At 33.1% G+C, this 12,661-nt stretch overlaps 1 long non-coding RNA gene across 7 annotated transcripts; it reads right to left on the bottom strand.

Moving 5' to 3' along the window:
- Nucleotides 1–5,013, bottom strand: LOC107176972 (uncharacterized). Of its 7 annotated transcripts, XR_008053562.1 has the most exons (8): nt 4,716–5,009; nt 3,895–3,988; nt 3,144–3,222; nt 2,022–2,107; nt 1,562–1,702; nt 1,187–1,266; nt 514–641; nt 1–181 (listed from the first exon to the last, which is right to left on the bottom strand). It is a non-coding gene; the product is annotated as an uncharacterized LOC107176972 (long non-coding RNA). The 7 variants fall into 7 exon arrangements; XR_008053563.1 differs by lacking the exon at nt 1,187–1,266 and having other exon boundaries at nt 2,022–2,103; nt 3,144–3,247; nt 4,716–5,005; XR_008053561.1 differs by lacking the exon at nt 1,187–1,266 and having other exon boundaries at nt 3,144–3,247; nt 4,716–5,004.
- Nucleotides 5,014–12,661: the final 7,648 nt, after the last annotated feature.

Raw genomic sequence — 12,661 nt, 5'->3', positions numbered from 1 at the left:
TTCACCAGACAAAATCCAGCAACTAAGAACAAATGTATCAAGTTTTACAAGCTAAAAAGGCATCAAGTGGCTGTAGTGCTGAACTTAACCCATAATTTCAGTAAACTTCCAGTACATGAACTGCCATTTTCAACAAATACCCAGCCAAACTTTCAAGTCCAGCAGCTTCAATTCTGTCAACCTGCATGTGCAACATCAAATGAATATAGCTAGCATTATTGTTATAAAGAATTAATTAACTACTACATTAAAACCATTAGGTTTTAGATACAACAGAATCATTACAAATTTAAACTCAATTTGCATGTGCAGCACCAATGATAACAGCCAACATATCATTATAAAGATTTATCTATTAAACTAAAACTACAGGTTTCATATGCAACTTAATTCCTTGCTGAAATAAAACATGGAACCAAAAAGGTACCCACAAAAAATAATAACTATAAATATATTCTATTTTAGGCTTAAAGTGGTAGATACACAAAATTTTAGTTAAGATAATTAGCTTACCTTCACAAATCTCATCTTAGAGCCACAATTCCATCTTTCTTTACAATCCTCAGCTGAGAATAGTGTCATAACGTTGTATGAATAAACTCCCAAGTTCAGCAGTTTTTCCTAACCCACATGCGCAACACCTATTGAATATGCCCAACACCATCATTATAAAGAATTAACTACGACAGTAAAACTCCTAAGTTTTAGATACAACAAAATCATGACAAATTCAAACTCAATCTGTATGTGCAGCACCAATGAATATAGACAACGCTATCATTATAAAGAGTTATCTATTAACATAAAACTCCAAATTTCTGATGCAACTTAAATTAATTCCTTTTTGCAATAAAATATGGAACCAAAAGGGTACATACAAAAGGCAATTAACTATTTTGCAAGTATGAAAATAAAGAGGAAGCTTTAAATAGATAGTATACAAATTTACTGCTAGACGCACACACATACCACATATTCATATGATATATCAAATTTCCTTGTTGTGGCTTTATATATGATTCCTATTTTGTGATTTCTTTGGCATATATCTAGATCCAAGTTCGTTAATTTTGGTAACAGCTTGTCCTGTACAAATTAAGTATATATCTAGAAACAAAAAACTTAAATATGGCTAAGGCTTAGGCACATGGGAATATAACTAATTAAATTTCATATTTATACTAACCATTTCTTTTTCTTTTTTTTTGCGCTAATGATTTCAGAACAATGGCCAACCCACTCCAAACAAACTTCATCTATCTCAGTCTGAGAACAATGTCATAGCGTTATATGATAAACTACAATATTTTCGTATCTAAAATATATTAAAGAAAGCGAGAATATGAGGATTGTGAAATGAAAAGGAATACATACGATTTAATCAGCTGTTTTAAATTAGGATCAGGAGCATGTACCCCTTAGGATCCAAATAAAACACTTTTTTTTTCCACCACCATCAAACACAACTAAAACCAATGGAAGGTAAAATAGAAAAAGCCAAAGAAACAAAGCAACAATGAAAAGCTAAAATGAATAAATAATGATAAGAACACTTTATTACAGTTTGAAATTTCTAGATTGGGATTGCATGGCACAAATAATAGTTGTCCTTTACGGGCATCTTTTAAGAGCTTGCACACACTTTCTACTCTGCTGGGATGAGAAATATCCGGTATTTGTCTAGGATGGGGTAACACAAAACCTGGACAAAAAAGAAACAATAATGGATGAACAACAAACATATATTACCTTTGATATATAATTGGAAAAAGAGAAAACTAAATTACAACTGATGTATAATGAACAAAATTATAACTCTAGTTCTCAATGAAGCATAACAGAGAAAATTTCAGGCATCAGCAAGCCATGTAGCCTAGTTTTAACTTCAATTCTTCTTCATTGTGGCAAACTTAATAATATCAATGAAATTCGGCTAATTCAAATATGACAAAAAATTCAATCAGCCAAGTCAAAAGACAATAACTTCTTTATTTGCCTTTGGTAGCAAAAATAAAACACACCTTTAGAGAAGCACCACCACCCAAAAATCCATCATTATCTAGTTGTGCTGCCAATTCTTTGCAATTGCTCCATTTACAGAACCTATCTAGCAAAGGAAAAAAGAAAAGTGAATCTGTTAGTACCTATAAACGAGGAATACAGAAGCAGGCTTGGTTCACAGCATTATTATTCATTACTCCTCTAATTAATTAAACTGGATAAAATATAAGTGGCAGAGAATTCTGTGCTTGGATTCATTTTCAAAAGTTTGCATTGTATATTATGTCCTTAAGCAACTTCCATTTTTGTAAATATTTGGAATTTTTTAAGAACCAATCCAACTAAAATTATTGTTGTAGAAGGAAAAATATTAATCACATAATAGAGCAAACGAATGCTTCTCTCATAAGCATAACCATAAGAATAAATCTTCTTGACATCAAATAGAAAAGGCCAAAGTAAGTAGGGATGGCAAAATAACTCGGACCCGGCTCGGACCCGGACGAACCCGGATAATCCGGGCCGGGTTGAACCCGCACCGGAATATAAAAAAATCCGGATCCGGAATAAATTTTAATAACCCGGATATATCCGGGTCCGGGTCCGGGTTTAGGTTAACCCGGACATCCGGAACCTGGACCCGGATATTTAATTTTAATATTATTTTTTTAATTAATTTTATTGATTAATCTAAATGTGTTATTGTTTAGAAATGTATTAATTTTTTATTTTTAGAATTTTAGAAATTAATATTGATTCATTGATCCGGGTTCAAAACCCGGATTTTTCCGGGTTGAACCCGGACCTGGACCCGGGTGAAAAAATCCGGGTTAAAATCCGGGTCCGGGAAAAGAAAATAGTATTCGGGTCCGGATCTGGAAAGGCTAAACCCGGACCCGGACCCGGATTTTGCCATCCCTAAAAGTAAGTCCAGTAAACAGGTTGAAGTAATAATATTGTATGTTTAGTTGTAAGGTGCTCTTTACTACTTTGTATGAACAAGAAAAAGGTCTAAGAAGACCAACCATGAGCTTCAATGAGCCCATCTTGGCTTTATACATATTAATAACGATTATAGCATACTCAAAATTAATTTTAAACGGTGGTCACAATTAATAGCTAACAAAGTAGTGAAATGACACCTCCCAAGATGATTCTAGTTGATGCTGTAACTTCAGCATTAGCATTGTCTTTAAGCCATTTCTTCAGTTTAGTATGGACCTGTCACATATATTTAAAACATGGTCTACGAAAAATGATTACCAAAAAATTGACAAAATATCAACTTTAAAAACACAACAAAGAGAAATTATGTTAGCAAGTTTTGCCGGCAAAAGGAGATAAAGTAATAACTAAAATAGACTGAAAACATCTATTTACTTGTATTCAATATATAAACACAAAGTAAAAAAATATTTTTGTGCATGTCCCCATCTGAAAAGGTAATGACACAAGCAAAATTATATACGAGTTTGTGTGAGTATTTAGGTAGATGTATAAACGAGAGTATCCACAAGCTTGGGAGTCTGAAGATGAATTGAGGAACAAATATAATTCTTTGCTATATGTATGAATCTACAAGGTGAAAAAATGATGATAACTATCAGAAACAGCTCTACTGTATTATTACTTGTTTCAAAACTACTAGAGGTATAGACAAATTCTAAAATGCCCTGCGTAGGGTAAAATGCACATGGTGAAAACATATAGAAATGTGTTGACAAAAAAACTAAGCAAGCTCATAACCAATTCCGGTAAAAAAGAAGGCTTATAATCAATCCAACAATATTTATATTGATAGCAAACCAATACGGGTAGTCATATCATTCTTACAAGCATGAAGATCATTGTCATTAAAACATTAAATTAAATAAGACATAAACCTAAACTTACTTCCTGAACTTGAGCAGGGTTTGCAACCTTCCCAAGACCAATGGCCCAAACTGGCTCATAAGCCAACAAAACATTGTCCTAGTTGGATTTTTTTCTACAAGAGAACAAATAATTAATTGTTCATGCAGTGTAGAATATAATGTTACAAAATATACAGTCTTTCACTAACCATAGATAATCATCCTATAAGAAAAGCAAATTACAGAACCTTGTGTAACTAAGATCAGAAAAGAAACAATAATGGATGGATGTGGATATATATATATATATATATAAAGCCCTCTCAGCTCCAGTCCTCCTTTACTTTGCTGCTTTTCTTAGAAAGGACCCTAAAGCAAACAAACAAACTAACACACACCCAAAAAAAAAAAAAACTAACTTTAAATGCATAGAGATTGATTGCAGAAGGTGAATAAACAAATTAACACACACAAAAGAAACAAACTACATAGCCTCTCAGTTCCAGTCTTCCTTTAATTATATATCCCCAGCATTTCATATTTGCTTGCACTATATGCTTGCCCACATAACGTCCCAACAACACTTCCCAAATCAATGAAGTCACACCACTTAACCAAAATTAACAATATAGCATCTTCTCCAAATTTAAACAATAGGCTATATGGCAAAGAAAATCAAACAATTTCTTAACTGTGATGACCAATTACTAATTAAAAATGGCAATATAATGAAAATCAAAGCTCACGAGGAAAATCCAATCAATTTCTAGGGTAGATCGAATCAAGCTCTTCTCACAAACAAACAAAATTTTTCCCCTGAAGCATGCATCCTAGAATCAAATACAGAAACTAAGCATTTACCTTGAAGATGCTTCGCTGAAAGGACCAAAATCTTCAATAGCGAGAGACTAGATACAGTAACGACAAATCTTGGTTTCTAAGATTTAATTCGCAGTTCAAACAATGGCTTCAATGTTGATTTGAATGCTGGGAGTTTGAACACAAGTGGGGAATAGTCTGCCGTCTAGCCTTTAGGTAGTGTACGTAGTGGCTGATTGATTGATAGTGACGACGAGTATTTAGGCTAGGGTTGAGTTTTGTCTGCAAGTGAGAATGACGATGTTGATAAGTATATAGTATTGAAGAACTTAGAAAATTTTTGTTTTAGTTTACACACTCTCTTAAACGCAGTGTTTCATTTTATTTATTTTTTAAATCATTTAATAATCCAAACGTTGCGTTTTAGATTATAAAAAAATATTACTTTTAAATTTGGTCAAACACGATCAATATTAAAATTCTATCACAATGTTTGTGATTGAGTTTATTTCTATCACATGCATATCATAAATTATTGATAGATAAATATTCTATCTCAATTACGTCATTAATAGTTTGATAGACCAAAATTCTATCACGTCTCTATCATGGTTACATGATAAAATAATTTTTGTCATAAAGTGGTTGTCATCTATTGCCAATTTTCTTGTAGTGTTTGCAATTAAAAAAAACTCAAAATATATTAAATATACCAAATCTCCAAACACAATTCACATAATAAACATCCCCAATACATCACTTAAATTAACATAATTCTACTACACTATTGTTTAGGAAAAAAAAGACATAAGTACCAAATTAAGTTTTCAACAAGTTCTAAACAACAAAGTAACATTAACCAATAAGAATAAGCACAAGAATGTCATTGAATATCCATACGTGACTTCATTTTTTTTCATACCTACAAGTACATAAAATCAATTAATATACCATAAAAAATAAGTCTTAGATATTTGGAAGCAAAAATAATCATAAATTATTCATATATTACCTCGCGATTTAATTAACTTGGCAACATATGTCGTCTATTGATCGTGAAGTTGTGAGAGCTCTTTCATGGAGTACTCATAAACTTCCTTGAACCTCAATTTCAAAACAACAAGTCATTCACCAAAAATCAATTTGTAAACTATTTAATTATCATTCATTTAAATATATTCGTGTGATAACAATGCAAAACACTTTATGCACTTGAAATGAACTTTAGCAATGTTACTCTTCTATACATATATCATATCTGGTAAAAACATAACAATCAAGAAGCACATATTAAGTCTAAGGTTCAAGGTTCTTTTGAAGTGCTTCATTTCACAATGCATAAAACAATATGATGCAGTATTCTAAAAATGTTTTTGATACTTACATTATTTTTAAGAATGTGCACATTTTTAATGATATTTGATTGTATTCCATCATGTAGTAACCACATTCAAAGCTGCTAGGTTGCCTCGACCGCTATAAAATAAAAATTACATAATTTTTTTTTGTTCTGAAACAAGCAATGATTATTTAGATTTGTCTCATTTTTACCTTGACGGAGACCCATTAAACATTGGTCTTTGTATTAGACTTTAAATATTGATGTATTCTAACACTGCTACAAGGAAGACCTAGAGAATGTTAGCAAATAATTAACGTGTAAAATAAAATTAAAAGAATATGATCAAAGATATAAATAACAAACTTAACTGATTCACAATTTGCATCACCTATTCATTAGGATTACATTCTAAGGGATCAAGATAATAGATTGTACGTCTCACCATATCAATTGCAAATAACACCCAATGGCCACTAAACAAAATAAAATTGTTTGAAGACATCGATTACAAGTAAATTTTTTTACACATTTAATTTACCAAGTAAAGAATATGGTTAGCAAATGAAAAGGATTACACCGAGGGTTATATGATAATACGATGACTATCCCAACTCTGCCAAGCCCAAAAATTTTGAAATGTATTGAGGCCTCTCTTTGAAGTTGAACTTTGTTGGATGTAACTTCTCAAAAAGCCCAAACCGAACTGGCTTGGCAGCTCCACTTTTCTCCATCTCATCATACAAGTATGTAAGAAAAAATAAACATATATAAGGTCAATTTGAATAAAGGAAAACAAAATAGTAGCTTCAAGTTTAATAAAACATAATCTATGCTTATCATACTTAATCCATAAGTCAATAATTAAATTTTACACTTCCTTGAATTTTCTTCACCAAGTGACAATTATTTTATCTACAAAAATATATAACCATAAATTAAAGGCAAAATAACAAAAATCCCAATAAAGTAATTGATTAAGTGTGAAGAATTAGTAACAAAAAAAGTTTGATTTTAATTAAATCTATTTTTTCCTTTTATGTAATTTTACTAAGAATAAAGCTATAAACATGGAAATGGGTTTAAACTGAGTTCTGGAAGGTGCCCATAGCACCACTCAATCTTGATAGCATTTAGCCCAAAAAAATGGTTGGTATTTTATTAATGGGTCTTAAGCTTGGCCTACTTATCTAGTTTATTGATTCTTCCTTTCTCTGTTTTGTTTCTAAATGCTTTACATACACTACTTAACCCTTCAAATTCAATATATGGACAAGTATTTATAATTTTTCTAATTGAACAAACTAATATTCTACCATCTTATCTTTTAGCAACTATCAAACATAAGGCTAATGTGAGTGTTGTGAACCCTAGCTAGCTAGTTAATAATAAAGTTCCCAACACGAGAAAGAGAAACTGTATCCGAATCCCGAGTAATTCTTGTTAGAACAAGAAATTCCTTTAGTGAAAACCATCACCTATAATCTAAAAACATTCATGTTGTATCACGAAGAATAATAACAAAATATGCGAAAGCGTACCTGAATCCATAATGCATAATTGCTCTCTAGGGATGTGTGGTTGGCTTTTCTGATCAACACATTCTCCTAAAGAATCCTTTAAGCTTTTCTATACTCTCTCTCTGATGATGAGATGTTAGAAAGAATAGAAAGATTAGTGTGACCTGGGGACCATAACCACTTAAATAGACAGCTTTTTCTATTGTCTTTAGGTGTTCCTATTTCAGCCCATCATAGAAATAGAAATGACCCTTTAAGTCTCTAGACATTAAAGGCCCACACCCTAATAGATACATTAAAGCCCAAATTACCGAAAATCGTAATAGATCACTTTTATTAGGCTGAACCTTATATGACAGTCTGCATCATATAATTATTCACATATAAGCCCAACGTTGGATTAAGAATCCATCAATGTTAGATTAAGAATCCAACAATTGTTAGTCTGATCAATTCAAAATTCAATCACCTATCTCTATTCTATTATTTATTCAACTGTTAAAATTACAGCGCCCATCCTACTTGCTAAACAAGCCTATTAAACACTTGTTAGTTTTTACTTATTTTTCCAGTCCATTTTCAACTCAATATGTACATACAAAGTTAATTGTTTCTTTGTTTTTGGGGTGGTGAGGGGGGGGGGGGGCTACACCTATTATTGTTGTTATTACTATTTTTGCTTGTAATAATAATTCCCTATTATATGTATTTGTTTAGGTGGATTATAAGTCATCATTTGGTCACAATCCTGGGCCATTTTTCTGATTTTTGTATGTTTTGATGTGTACATTTATAAAGAATTTAATTTATTAATTCTTTCTTGTGGTCCATTTCAATATTATTAATTGTTGCCATGAATGTAATAATCTTGACCTATAAAATTCACTAACAATTCTCCTTTTACTTGGCTTCCCAATAATATCATCATATAAGGATTTAGAATTACCACCTTATGCACACCATCAAACAATTTAAATATTAATTTTATCTCAAAATTTTCCTTTTTTATTTTTAAATAAAAAGTTATCAATACAATTTACCTCCATTCAAGACCTATATAAATCGTATACATCAATTAAGTCTCCTTTAAATAATTTGTTAGTCTGCTTTAGATAATTTGATACGCCGATAAGAATGTTTGCACTTTGCACAAAAGCAAGAACTAAGCCGATGAATGCTCCTTCTCCTGGCATTGGCTAGAAAATTATGAACTCTTCTTTTTTTTAATTTATTAAATCTTAAAGGTGAAGAATTTCCCATTAAAATATGCCTACAAAACTCAAAATAATCTAAAACCTAACATCATATTACAAATTCTATAATCACACCATTTTTTCCCTAAATAAACTATTGACTTAAAAGTTAGTACTAAAAAAAATTCCATGACTAAAAACAGCTGGAAATCCATTACAGTGAAAGCACACAAAAATAGAAAACAACAAATAATGCAGCTTTTTTTAGGTGACATCAGCACATTCTAAAAATAAAGATAAAATCTGTAATAAAAAAAAAGCAAAAACAATAAATGTAAGATTAGGGAAGGTAATTAGAGGACAAGAGGGGGCATTACCGTGAAAAAGAATAGATAAGCTACCAATGACGGCACAAATTCATAAGTCATAGCCTGCTGGGAGATAACGGGAGATGACTGTTGAGTGTTAGAAAATGCATATTTATAAAGGAGAAAACCGTCATTTTACATTTCAAGTCTTACTAACAACCCTTATTTTTATGTATTTAACCTTCTTGTGATTTAATTACATGTGTTTTATTTTAATTAAGTATTTTATGTATTTTAGGGGCATTATAGTCATTTCACAATAAAGGAGAAATCAGACGGTAAAACGGACATCACTTTTGAACTCAGGACGGTCAAAAACCTTAGGAGGAGCATAAAAGGAAAAATGGCACTATTCACATGTACGGTACTATTCACGTATACGGTACTGTATACGTTACTGTTCACGACACTGTTCACATAGACGGATGATGACGTGGCATTGACCGATGATGTGGCATTGACTGATGAGGTGTCACGATCCTGTTGGACTAAAATTCTTATGTACTGTTGATGGTGACGTGGCAGCATATCAGTGGACGAAAAATCTCGCGTACGGTGCATGCATCACACAGGATTATTTTCAACCAAACCGCTTTACTGTTCATCCGGGTCAAACCGCGTTACTGTTCAAAGTCGGGTCAAACCGTGTTACTGTTCATCCGCGTGGTCAAACCGTGGACTGTTGACTGTTCACTGATGACGTGGCGCAATCCTGAGCGTCCAAACTGTTTTTAATCCGATGGCCATGATTTACTCCATGTATCTATAAAAAGGGGGCCTCTCCCCCCTAATTTGATATCTCTGAATCCATTTTTGGGATCCATTTTCTGTAATTCCCTCTCCATCTTGTAGTTTCTTCGTATTTTAATAAATTTCCATTTTGCCCCTAGTTCAATTATGAGTGGCTAATTTTCTTTCAAGCTTGGGTTGAAGGTGAAGTCTCAACATGTGTCATGGGCTTAATTTGGTAAATTTATTTTCTCTTCCCCTCTAGTTTTTGTGGATGTTTTGACTTCTCGTCGACAAATAATACTAATCTTGTCTAGTACCGCCTTGGTTACACCGGCCCTCTAGTACAAGGTTATTATTATTTGGCACGATAAGCCCTTAGCACCATATTGATTAGAGCGTGGTTCATGAGGTGTGGATTCCCCCCTCATGATTTAATTGGCATTAATAAGGAATATTTAGCCCATGATGCATGTTGATACGGATCCAGATACCCAAGTACGTCATTTCAATAGAATTCTCTTCAATTTATTCTCACCATTTCAATACCAATTTTAGAATTTATTCTCTCCATTTTAATTTAAGTTTTAGCATATTCCAATCATTTCCACCACAAATCTAATCACCCATTCACAAAATTAATTCTACACAATTAAAATCCACCTCCTCGTGGGATCGACACTCGTCACCATTAATCTATACTACAACAGATTCGTGCGCTTGCGAGTACATTAAAATTTGCACAACAAGTTTTTGGCGCCGTTGCTGGGGAGGTAAGTAATTTTAATTCATAGAATTAATTTTTGTGAATAATTTCTTTTATTTGTTTTCTTGTATTTTTTTTTATTAAATTAAAAAAAAAAGAAAAAAAAAGTGAATCTACATTTAAAGGTTAGTATTTCTTTTCTTTTTCTCTTCTTTAAAATTCTGTAATTTAATTTTCCATTTATTTTTCTTTGTAATTTTTTTTTGTTTATCTTATTAATTTAATTTTTAGTTAATTTCTTTCACGTATTTATTTTTGTGTATTTTTATAGAAAGGTTGTAATAGCGCAATAAGGTTAGTATCGTAATTTCTCCCTCTTCTTTATTTTTATTTGTTTTGTTCCCATCTTTATTTTTTGTTTTGTTTGCATCTTTATTTTTATTTTATTTATTTGCATGCATGGTCGTAGGTCATTATTACCTAATCTTGAACCTATAGACCTTGAATTAGAAAAAACACTTCGCACACACAAACACGTTAAAAATAAAATGGATTTACAAGCACCACAGGAGAGGCCATTTAAGGACTATTTTAGTCCCTTAGCTAATTTGAGCACGTCATGCATAAGATACCCAAATGTAGCTGCTAGGAGCTTTGAACTAAAACCTAGTGTGCTAAATTGTCTCCCCACATTCTATGGCTTAGAAAATGAGGACCCATATAATCATCTGAATGATTTTCATGCCATTTGTCAAACATTTAAATATGAGAATTTTTCAGACGATGATGTTAAACTCAGATTATTCCCATTTTCTTTAAAAGATAGAGCTCGTTCATGGTTAAATACTTTACCTGCTAATAGCATTTCATCATGGGAACAAATGGTAACTAAATTTTTGAATAAATATTTCCCAGTGCATAAAACCAATGCTATTCGCAGGGAAATTTCAGAGTTCACACAAAGAGAGGACGAGCAGTTTTTCGAAACTTGGGAGCGATTCAATGGGCTACTCTTGAAGTGTCCACATCATGGGTACGAAAAATGGCACCAATGTCAATACTTTTTGGAGGGATTATTGCCGAATGTGCAAGAATGGCTAATGGCAACAAGTGGAGGAGAGCTAATGTCAAAAAGTGCATCAGAAATTTGGGAGTTTTTCCAGCGACAAGCGGACAATTCCCAACAACGGAGTCGATCACTCAGGAATACTAGAAGGATTAAAGGAGTGAATGAGGTTCACATTGGCGAGTCAACTTCGGGAATCAAAGAAGTCAAGGAGATGGTTGAAGGTCTTGCTCGACAAATAGCATCATTATCGACTGCTAAATCAACAGAACCACATGACCATGACTCATACTCAGATCAAGCCAATGCCATAGGTGTAATGAGAAAACCATCGAATTACAACCCATACTCCAACACATATAATCCTGGATGGAGAGACCACCCCAATTTTTCATGGTCTCAAGGATTCCAACAGAATGGACCAGCAGCTCCAGCTCCACCAATGCAACAAATTCCTCAAAATCCTCAAGCCTCTCAGCCCCCATTTAGACCATTCAATCAGAACCAGAACCACTCTCAACCTAGACCATGGGAGGATGCATTCCAGAATTTTAGGAATGTTACTCACTCCACGATTGAGCAACAGAACCGCACCATTGATGGACTACGAAATGAGTTGAGAGCGGGCTTCAACTCACAAGCCCAATCAGTTTCAAGCCTCGAGAAGATGGTGGGACAACTTGCTTCTTCAGTTCAGACCTTGGCAATGACCGTTGAGAAAGGTAAGTTTCCAAGTCAACCAGTGCCTAACCCTAAAGGAGTGCATGAAGCAAGTACCAGTTCACCACAGCAGCATGGAGAGATCAAAGCAGTAATGACCTTGCGAAAAGGAAAAGAAATCGACAACAAAGTGGAGATGCCGGTGACAAAGGAAAATCAAATTGTACCTGTGAACGTTGAGGACTCACCACCGGAGGAGAGAGAAGAAGCCAACCCACGAGAATATGTTCCCAAAGCTCCATTTCCTCAGAGGTTAGCGAAAGGAAAAAAAGGAAAATCTACAGGTGAGATTCTCGAAATCTTCAAACAGGTAAGTGTTAACATCCCTTTACTTGATGCTATAAAGC

The sequence above is a fragment of the Citrus sinensis genome, chromosome 3 (assembly GCF_022201045.2).
Source record: "Citrus sinensis cultivar Valencia sweet orange chromosome 3, DVS_A1.0, whole genome shotgun sequence".
Taxonomy (NCBI): Eukaryota; Viridiplantae; Streptophyta; class Magnoliopsida; order Sapindales; family Rutaceae; genus Citrus; species Citrus sinensis.
This window is presented reverse-complemented; position numbering and strand designations above follow the sequence as displayed.